General features: G+C 42.2%; 1 pseudogene; it reads right to left on the minus strand.

The window, feature by feature from the left end:
• Positions 1-3,596: 3,596 nt before the first annotated feature.
• Positions 3,597-5,983, minus strand: LOC111609751 (annotated as a pseudogene).
• Positions 5,984-10,990: the final 5,007 nt, after the last annotated feature.

Genomic DNA, 10,990 nt, shown 5'->3' on the forward strand with positions numbered 1-10,990 from the left:
AAACAGCCATCAAAGATAAAACCAAGATTCCTGGCAGAAGGTCGACGGAGTTAAAGATCCAAGTATTGAGTCTGGATTTTTATCCAGTTTTGATCAAATAATATAACTTGAGTTTTACTTTGATTAAGGTGAAGAAATTTCATCCCATTCATGATCTAACTTCAGCTGGGTTATCATTAATACCTGTACAGATTCATTTTTATCATTTTGTAGTTTTATGGGCATATAAATCTGGATATCATCTGCAAAGCAATGAAATGAAATGTTGAATTTTTTAAAAATCTGACCAAGAGGCAGTAAATACAAAATAAAGAAAATGGGACCTAAAATTGAGCCTTGGGGGACGCCGTACTTTAACAGCATCAAGATGAACTGAGAAGGTTCTGTTTTCTAAATCAGATTTAAACCAATCAAATCCCAGGCCTCTCAGGCCAACACAATGTTTTCATCTATATAAGAGAATCTGATGATCTACAGCAGCGTTTCCCAATTCCGGTCCTCAGGCCTCCCTGCTCTGCATGTTTTAGATGTGCCTCTATTCCAGAGCAGCTGATTCAAATGATTGCATGACCATCAAGTGCTGCAGAAACCTGTTAATCACCCATAGATTCAATCCAGGTGTGTAGCAGAAGGGAAACACCTAAAACATGCAGGGAGGCCTGAGGACCGGAATTGGGAAACGCTGATCTACAGCATCAAATGCAGCGTTCAGATCTAGAAGTAATAAAACAGCAACAAATCAACTGTTAAAAGATCCTTATTCACTCGAAGCAAAGCTGTTTCAGTGAGCAGCTTTAAACCCAGACTGAAATCTCACTTATATTATTGTCTTTTAAAACATGTCAAGCTGAATAAAAACTAACTTTTCAAGGACCTTGGATAAAAATGGGAGTTTAGAAATGGGCCTAAAATTTTCTAATACACTTGAGTCTAGATTGATTTTTTAAGAAGTTTAACTGCAGCATGTTTAAGTATTGATGGGACACAACCTGACTGCAGTGAGGCATTTATCACATTAACATGTAGCAGCTCCCCAGCAGTTGAATTAACCAGCCAGTCTCGACGGGTGAATTTAGCGTTTTTATTTATTTTTTTTCTTCGGGTGATTCGTCACCCCAGTCACCGTGAAAACTAAAACTAGTGATGTTACGTGATGTGCCGAGGCTTCGAGGCGTGTGTCGAGTAATGGAGGGGGCGTTTCCGTAAAGCGCGTATCGAGGCTTGCTTCATTTAGGGGAGGAGCCGAAAACGATGACGTCCGAAGCCTCGCTGCCTGGCTGTACCACGTGACTGCTTCGGGAAGTGGCTCAGATGTTGGCGCGGGGTTTGACAGCTTTAGAAACCCCACAGGATCCATTCAATATGTGGGTTGTTGTAGGCGAGTTGGGTCAGTTGAGAGAGTGGATAGAGTTTTGATAGTTTGGATAGCAGAGTTTGGATAGTGGTTATTTAGTTTGAGACAGTTAGTTTGGTGTTTGGAGAGTTTAGTAGATAGATAGATAGATAGATAGATAGATAGATAGATAGATAGATAGATAGATAGATAGATAGATAGGAGATTTAGGAGCACGAGGACAGGATAGGAGAAGGATGGAGCCGGCGAGAAAGAGGAGGATTTCCCCTCCTCTTTCGATTTCGATTTGATAAGCCCTAACAAGGTAAGGTGAACTGAACATTTGCAGATGCATTACGTTTGCTTATGAGGAACTGTATTTTTCACTGTTTCTTATTTTCTGTAAAGGTGAGGTGTTTATTGTGCTCCAAGGAGTTGGGGTACAATAATAACACCTCATCCATGTAGTGTCAAAAAAGAGAAATCGTTTGAAACCAAAAACTGTGGAGAAATTGTTGTTTCTTAATAAAAATGCATGAAATCATCCAAGTTACACAAGCATTAGCCTGTTCACTACCCCTCCCTAGTTCCACAGGGACTTTCACTGTCCTCTGCCTGATTAAGCCCAGACCATTTTTCTAGAGTCACAGAAAAACATTATTACACAACATGCCATATCACATGACACTACTATTTTAGGAATAATTACACACAGAGGATACATTCAAACAATATTTTATTATACACATATGTGTATACATAATTTATGTAGACAAATGATTTCGTCCTACACCTTTTGTGACGTCATTCCCAAGAGCCATAATAGACAAAAATTCAATGCATCACACGTGTTAAGATACAGCTGGCTGTAATTATACACCTGGCCAGTAGGTGGTTTCGTGTGCACATGAAGCTTCAAGAAATGAACCCTTTCTCGAACCAGTTGGCTCAAGTGGTTCAATGCCTCATGAGGCTTCATCTCACCATCACTAACTAAAACATATACAAATATTAAAATACAAACATAAACTTACAATACAAACAACAAAACAAAACGTACCTCGCTGCTTTCACTGGGGAACACTTGATTTCTGCAGGCTACTCAGCTTGACAGTTCAAGTCGTTGATTGGCATGAGATACTACCAGCTTTTAAAGGGCCCGCCCTCATTAGTTACGGCAGCCCAGGAGGTACAACAACAAAACCCAAAACATTACAAAGTGTAAATACCATTAAATCAAACAAAAAAAAAATACTAATCAAAACAGACAAACATCCATAAACAATCTGTCATACTTAATTTAGAAAACTCTTAATTTATTTTAAATAGTGTATCCATTACAACATGTAAGAACCAGAGATGACAGAAATGTCTTTTATCAGACGGTAGGAAGGCAGTTTGATGGCCGTAGATGTTTAATAACTGAGGTCAGTTCATCTAGTGAAACTGGCTGAAAATGCTGCACAGTAACTGCATTGTGTCATTTCTTGGGAATCTAAATCTAACGGTATCTGAGCCTCTAAGAGTTTCAGTCGTTTCAGTGAAAAACTTAGAAAAAGCCTCAAAGTTCAGCAGAAGCTAAAATGCCGGATACAGTGGAGGAACTAACAATCCTGTCCAGGACACTAAAACGGACTTGAGCCATTTTAGTGGCCATTTGAAGCTACAAGATGAATCAAATATTTAGATTTTGCTAATTTAACATTATTCTGATGATTTCAAATTTTCTTTTTTCCACCTCCTCTCAGCAGCCTGCATTCCCGTCTGAGTGAACCGGTGGTTTCATTAAGCCACGGCTCTGATAACTTATTTTTTGTAGTTTTTATAATTTTCAAGGGAACTATAATATTTAGAGCATGTGTTGTTAAAATTAAAAATAAGAGCTTCAATATCAAGATTGCTATCATTAGGAAGTAAAGGACTGCATTTAGTTGGAGAGCAGCTGCAGAATTTATAATACGAGAAATTAAAGCTTCCTGCTGTGTTTTTCACAGATGTAGACAAATTATGTTTACAGCATATCTGTTGTTTTTATAGTAACTTTCCAAGAGTTTAACTGACGGTATTATACCTTAGCATCTTGTACACTGCGGCTGTATTTACTACAGTAAAATTATGGCAGCCACATGACTACAATATTTTTACAATAAAATACAGAAATGTATCAAACAGTTCTGTCCATTTTTTTTATTTGTAATTTTCTGTAAATGGTTTACAGATCTGAATTGTTATAAACCATTATGTCTTTTATACAAGTAAGAAATAAAACAGATTCATGGTCCAGCTTGAGATTACCAGCTTTCCTCTTCAGTTACAGAAATCTTTAAAAGATCTTCAAACTGTCCCACAGCGACTAAAACCTTAAACTTTAATGACCATTAGAGATTATTCTGGGACCAAGGAACAAAATAACAGAACAAAGTTTTACCAAGTTCAGAAAATAATCAGGTTACTTTAGAGAGACACTGAGAATAAAACCACAACTCAGAGTTTAGAAATATTTAGGAAGTGAACAAACAAGATTAAAGTTGACCCAGTGCAGCTTTGTACATCAGAATATTCCTGATCTGTCGTCTCATCAGGCTAAACTTGGACTAAGAAACCAGGAATAGTTCAGAGATTATAATCTACCTACACACGTTTTATTTCTTAGAGATCACTGATCTTCAAACCTTCCAGACTTTGCAACATGGTTCTTGTTAGGGAAATGTTTTTGTCCAGATTAAAGCCTTACAGTGATCAGTGTTGGAAACCGTAGACTTTATTTCCAGATGCTACAGATATTTTCTACTCTGAAGATCAGAGTAGAAAATATCTACATCTGTTTAGGCTAACAGAAGGCTAATGTCTGAAGTCTGAAAGCTAATGTCTGAAAGCTAATGTCTGAAGGCTAACGTCTGAAAGCTAACGTCTGAAAGCTAACGTCTGAAGGCTAACATCTGAAGGCTAACATCTGAAAGCTAACATGTGAAGGCTAACATCTGAAAGCTAACATCTGAAGGCTAACATCTGAAAGCTAACATCTGAAAGCTAACGTCTGAAGGCTAACGTGTGAAGGCTAACATCTGAAAGCTAATGTCTGAATGCTAATGTCTGAAGGCTAACGTCTGAAAGCTAACGTCTGAAAGCTAACGTCTGAAGGCTAACGTGTGAAGGCTAACGTCTGAAAGCTAATGTCTGAAGGCTAACGTCTGAAAGCTAATGTCTGAAGACTAACATCTGAAGGCTAACATCTGAAGGCTAACATCTGAAGACTAACATCTGAAAGCTAACATGTGAAGGCTAACGTCTGTTGGTTCTGATAACATGGAGGGTTCTTTATTCCATATTTTTTCTCCCATAAATACAGAAACTGGAATCCAAGGAAACAAATTGTTTTAATATGGTGGCTTAAGTTGAACAACATGAACCACAATATTGTTCTAGTTGCTGCTGCAGTTGTTACTCCAGTTGCTGGTCTCGTTGCTGCTCCAGTTGCTGGTCTTGTTGCTGCTGCTGCTCTGGTTGTTGGTCTAGTTGCTGCTCCAGTTGCTGGTCTAGTTGCTGCTCCAGTTGCTGATCTCGTTGCTGCTCTGGTTGTTGGTCTAGTTGCTGCTCTGTTCGTGGGCCAAGTTGCTGCCCTTGTTGACGATCCTGTTGCTGCTCTGTTTTTTGGGCAATCTTTGGTCTGCAGCAGCCTCAGAACATTCCTCCCATTTGTCCTGCTGTATTTTGTTTCGGATTCTTTCAGTCAGATCTCGCTTTGCAGCTTCTCTTAATTCATTTTCCAGAACCATCTTGTAATAGATCCTCGTTCTGTCACAATTGCAGCAGTTGCCACAGAAGTTGCTGCAGCATTTCTTCCTATGAAATACTTTCATCAACAATAGTAACACAAGGACCCCGATGACTCCACCAAAGCCTGCCTACTGAAAGGAAAGAAGGTTTATTGGATACAGTAAGATTTTTTAATTCACAACAACACAGTGCTGAAAATTCATTTAAATAAATCACTTACCCTGGATCTATTTTTCAGTTGTGTGATGATCACCTTTTCCTCGGCTGCGATGTTGTTTTTTTCTTTGCAGGCTAAATGTGACTGTTGCTCAGAACCGTCATTCCAACAACAGACAAACCAATCTCCATCGATCAACACCGACAGAAACCAAAGCAGGCTGACGAGACAGGCTTTGCCAAACGAACTCAAGAGTAGTTCCCAAAATAAACATTTTGGTACTCTGATTCGTTGCTGATCGTTCTGTTGCTGATCGTTCTGTTGCTGTTCGTTCCGTTGCTGTTCGTTCCGTTGCTGTTCGTTCCGTTGCTGATCGTTCCGTTGCTGATCGTTCCGTTGCTGATCGTTCCGTTGCTGTTCGTTCCGATGCTGATCGCTCTGACCTTTCATTCCACAGGAACATTTTAGTCTACATATTTTAAAGCAGGTCTCGTCGATCCATATCATCAAGGCCAAAATAATGAAACATGGAAAAACCAAATTCAAAGCCAGTCAAGCCCAACATTTCTGCAGACGGCACGTCCCCCTCATACAGGACATTGTAGACAAAAGCCACGATGAGGACAGCAAAGACGCTGAGTTTCTTCAGAGGAAAACTTGCCAACCAGTTCTTCATCTTGGGTTGATGACTGGAGTCTGTCAACAGCTGAAGGCTGAGAAACAAGAAGCAGTGAGAACAGTAGAGACTTCCTGTGGTTGGAACTAAAGATACCAACCTTTACTGTGAACAGGAAACTATTTAGGTTCCTGATTTACAGGAAGTGATGACAATCTATAGAAATACCTTTAGTTATTCTTCTGCTGAAATGTAATTTTGAAAACTACTATTTTGAATAATACGAAACATTCAGACATTCACACTCAGAAACACATTTGAAGATCTGGAGAGCAGAGTTCTGCAGTGGCTGATCCAACTGAACTAGGAACCTGAACAGCAGCCTCAGGTCACGATAATCCATAGAACCGGTTCTGTATCGGCTCAGTATATATACTGTATATATCTGTATATTGGGACCAGAGGACTTTTATGCTACACATAAAAGAAAATATGTCATATATGTGTAGCACCTCTAACCATGCGAGAAAACAAAAATGGAGGGTGCTTGGTTTCAATATCAGTCCGGTACCACGATCAGTGAGCGGCACCAATGACCCAGTTTATGACAGATCTGACCCAGAGAAACATTAGAATTTTAGGCAAAATGATTCAGCCTAACTTTATTAAACTGACATAATAAGAAAACCAACTATTTAGTCACCACAATAAACTTTAAAGTCGGAAGAAATTAGTGAAATCTAAAGAACCTAAACCTCTTTACATAAGGCAGAACAAATAAAATATTAATTCCCCCTTTTCCCTTCAACCAGGGCACAACAAACGTCCACTTCAGGGTTTCCCCCAGTGTAGTATAAGCCTGGCGGCCCGCCATGCTTTACTAGGTCCCCCACCAGGCCAACCGTTGCTTTTTTTGTTATTAGAAAAATTAATAATAATTATTAGGATAATTTATTTATTTATTTATTTTTTAAGTTTAAACCCGGATTGCAATCGTCTCTGTTGCTCTGAGCGTTTCACTGGGGGAGCAAATTTGTTCCTAAAAGATAAGTTTGTAACAGATATTTTAATAGTTGATGCAGTTAAAGCCGGCAGCGTGCGGACCAATAACACACCTGGCGCCTCTGCGAGTTGAAGCCCGCGCTGCCACTGCTTGATCTCAGCACAGATCACCTACGCCTCCTTTCTCTCAAACTGGACGCAGGCTGACCTGTATGTATATTTACATCAACTTCCTGTGAGGAATCATGTTTCTTTGGAGAAGTTTACATCAAGGTAGGAGTTTAAACACACCGTGTTAGCTCTGGTTGCACAGCTCTATGTGAACGTAGGAATAACTTGTAGTCGTTGTCAGAGGTGCGTTTAGGAGCAGTGAGAATGATTTATCTTTGTGTACGACCTTCACATCTCAACGTGCTGCCCAGCGTGTGGCGCTGTCTTCCCAGTAAAGTTCACGTCTGTGTTCCGGTTGGTCGGAGCGTTAGCGGTTAACGAACCAGCGCTAACCTCATCGTGCAGGTTCAGTCGGTGAGGAGCTTTCACGCTCGCCTCGTAGTCACGCTTCATGCTGGTTTTATATTATTTTTAGTTTTATTTTTCCAGGTACATAATGCAACAAACCATATCAAATGCTTTGTCCACTTAGTCAGAGTTAATGTGAGATCTGAAAATCTCATCCCTTAAAGTTGAGCAACCAAAACAGTTTCTGTGGCTCTTATTAAAACTCAACAGACAGAAATGTTAGAGCTGCTAAAGCCACATTAGCAGCATTGAATTAAATCTCAGTTTGTTGCTCATCTCTGCTCAGTGCAGCAGATTGAACTCATCCTGCAGGGCCGGTCCAAGGCTGCATGAGGCCTGGGGCAGAATCTGACCTAGGGGCCCCTCTTGCTGCTAAAACCATCAGCACCTCTAACAGCTTCTGGGTTGGATTTAATCTGGGAGAGGGAGAGTAGATTAACTGGCCAACCTGAAAACAATCAGTTATAATTACAGTTTATTCATTTGTGTTTGTGAACAAACAGCTCAAAGTCACAGCATCAGATTGTTGCTATGGTAACAAAACAATCTAAGTATGAGTATTGTTCTTTGAACTTTTACAAAGTAAACTTGCCAGCTCCTTAAAATCCTAAATTTAAATGTTAAACAATTTAAATAGTTTAATTTATTTATGCTGTAATCCTCCACTCCATGACATGCTGGCCTTCAGCCACAGACTTATTTTGCCAAAGTGCAGCACAGAGCGCCACAGAAAGTCATTTCTGCCTGTTGCCATCAGGCTTTATCAGTAAAGTATATTCTGTTCTATAACCTGGGTCCAACTCGTTTACCTCAACTCATGACAGAAATATTGTCCTGTTTTTTTATTTCATTCTTTTTTAATTGCAGGGGGTAGCAGCTTCAGAAGGGAGGCCCAGTCTTCCCTCCCCAGCCTCTTGTTCCCAAGCCGTTCACAGGCCAGTAGAGGAACATCGTCCCTCCAGCGTGTCCCGGTTTTCCCCTCCTCCTGGTGGGACCTGAACTCCTCACCAGGGAGGCGTCCAGGAGGCATCCTGACCAGATGCTCCTCAACTGGCTCCTCTCGAAGTGAAGGAGCAGCAGCTCTACTCTGAGTCCCTCCCTGATGACTGAGCTTCTCTCTCTAAGGGAGAGCCCAGCCACCCTACGGAGAAAACCCATTTCGGCCGCTTGTATCCTCGATCTCATTCTTTCGGTCATGACCCAAAGCTCATGACCATAGATCAGGGTGGGAACGTAGATCGACCGGTAAATCGAGAGCTTCGCTTTTTGGCTCAGCTCTCTCTTCACCACGACGGACCGGTACAGCGCCCGCTTGACGGCAGACGCTGCGCCAATCCGCCTGTCGATCTCCCGCTCCCTTCTTCCCTCATTCGTGAACAAGATCCCGAGATACTTGAACTCCTCCACTTGGGGCAGGACACCCTCCCTGACCCGGAGAAGGTACTCTACCCTTTTCCGGCTCAAGACCATGATGGCCTCGGATTTGGAGGCACTGATCCCCATCCCGGCCGCTTCACACTCGGCTGCGAACCGCTCCAGCGAGAGCTGCAGATCATGACCTGATGAAGCCAACAGGACCACATCATCCGCAAAAAGCAGAGATGAGATCCTAAGGCCACCAAACTGGATCCCCTCAGCACCTTGGCTGGTCTAGAGATTCTGTTCATGAAAGTGATGAACAGAATCGGTGACAAAGGGCAGCCCTGGCGGAGTCCAACTCTCACCGGAAACGAGCCCGACTTACTGCCGGCGATGCGGACCAGACTCTGACACCGGTCATACAGGGACCTGACAGCCCGTATCATAGGGCCCGGTACCCCATACTCCTGGAGAACCCCCCACAGGGCTCCCCGAGGGACACGGTCGAACGCCTTCTCCAAGTCCACAAAACACAGATTAGCCCTAACCCTAACCCTTATTTTTTTACAATTATTATACAGCATATTTAAATATTCTACATTGAACCAAAGAACAAAACCTGTTTTCAGGCCTAAGCATTTTTTAACAAATATAACGCTTTCTTACAAATAATTACAGTAAAATAATCATTTTAATCATCAGTACGAAGTACAGAAGGACAAATTGTGACTCGCGTATTTCTCTGATCCTCTGACTGTGACTTCGCTCTCTGGTGCCTTTTTCTTCTGAAGCCTGAGGTGCAGGTGTGTTTTTTCGGGAGAAGAACATAGTTATCGTTAGTTGTTGTTGCTCTTTTTTCTTCTGGGCAAAAATATTTGCCAAAATTTGCCAAGCTGTATTACGTATATTTAAATATCATAACGTTATTGGCACGTTATGGTGTATAGAGAAGAAGCGCGGAGACTGTTTAGCCAATCAGGATGCAGAACACAATTAACTGTGAAAAAAAACTGCACAAAAATATCCACAAAGCAGAGAAACCGTGAAAGGTGAACCGCGTTACAGCAAGGGCTCACTGTAAACCGGTTGGGCGAACTCCCAGAACCCTCCAGTAGAGGTCAGCAGCACACCATCCCCACTATAAACAGTGTTGGTGCTGCACTGCTTCTCCCCCCCCTGAGATGCCGGATGGTGGACCAGAATCGCCTCGAAGCCGTGCGGAAGTCTTTCTCCATGGCCTCTCCAAACTCCTCCCACGTCCGAGGTTTTGCCTCAGCAACCGCCCGAGCCGCATGCCGCTTCGCCCGCCGGGACCCATCAGCTGCTTCCGGAGTCCCACAGGCCAAAAAGGCCCGATAGGACTCCTTCTTCAGCCTGACGGCATCCCTCACCGAAGGTGTCCACCAACGGGTTCGAGGGTTGCCGCCACGACAGGCACCGACAACCTTGCGGCCACAGCTCCGATCAGCCGCCTCGACAATGGAGACACGGAACACGGTCCACTCAGACTCCATGTCCCCCACCTCCCCCGGGACGTGTTCGAAGTTTTGCCGGAGATGGGAGTTAAAGCTCCGTCTCACAGGGGATCCGCCAGACGTTCCCAGCAGACCCTCACAACACGTTTGGGCCGCCAGGTCTGACCGGCTCCTCCCCCGTCCCAAGAGCTTCTGCAACCGAGGATCGGACCGCCAGGGCCCCCTCCCTCGGCCGCCACCCATCACACACTGCAGCCGACCCCTTTGGCCCCTCTCACAGGTGGTGGGTTTTGATCATCTGATCAGATTTTGATACTATTGATCCAAAAATATCTGCATTTATATTCAGAAGCCTTTGTGATGTTCGATCAATATGTTTAAATATTCATCAGCTTCTTCTCTCGTCTCTTCAGTCATTTAAAAACATGCATGTTTTACGTTTTACATGTTTTCTTTGGTGTTTTATTGTATCTTTATTACATGACTTTATTGTATTCATATCTTATATTCATCCAGTATTTATTTGTAGAGATAATTATTGTTCTGGATGATTCTTTTGCTGTAAAAACAAAAAGTTTGCTTCTCATTTTTAATAAATGTGAGTGACAGCATCATCAGTGTTGTATAAAGTACTGAAATCTCAGAGTCAAGTAAAAGTACAAGTACCTCTCCAAAATATGACTTTGGTAAAAGTCGAAGTCACTGACTGAAATGTTACTTGAGTTAAAGTCTTAAAGTATCTGAAACTTCTT

This window comes from Xiphophorus maculatus, chromosome 1 (assembly GCF_002775205.1).
Source record: "Xiphophorus maculatus strain JP 163 A chromosome 1, X_maculatus-5.0-male, whole genome shotgun sequence".
NCBI classification, from domain to species: Eukaryota; Metazoa; Chordata; class Actinopteri; order Cyprinodontiformes; family Poeciliidae; genus Xiphophorus; species Xiphophorus maculatus.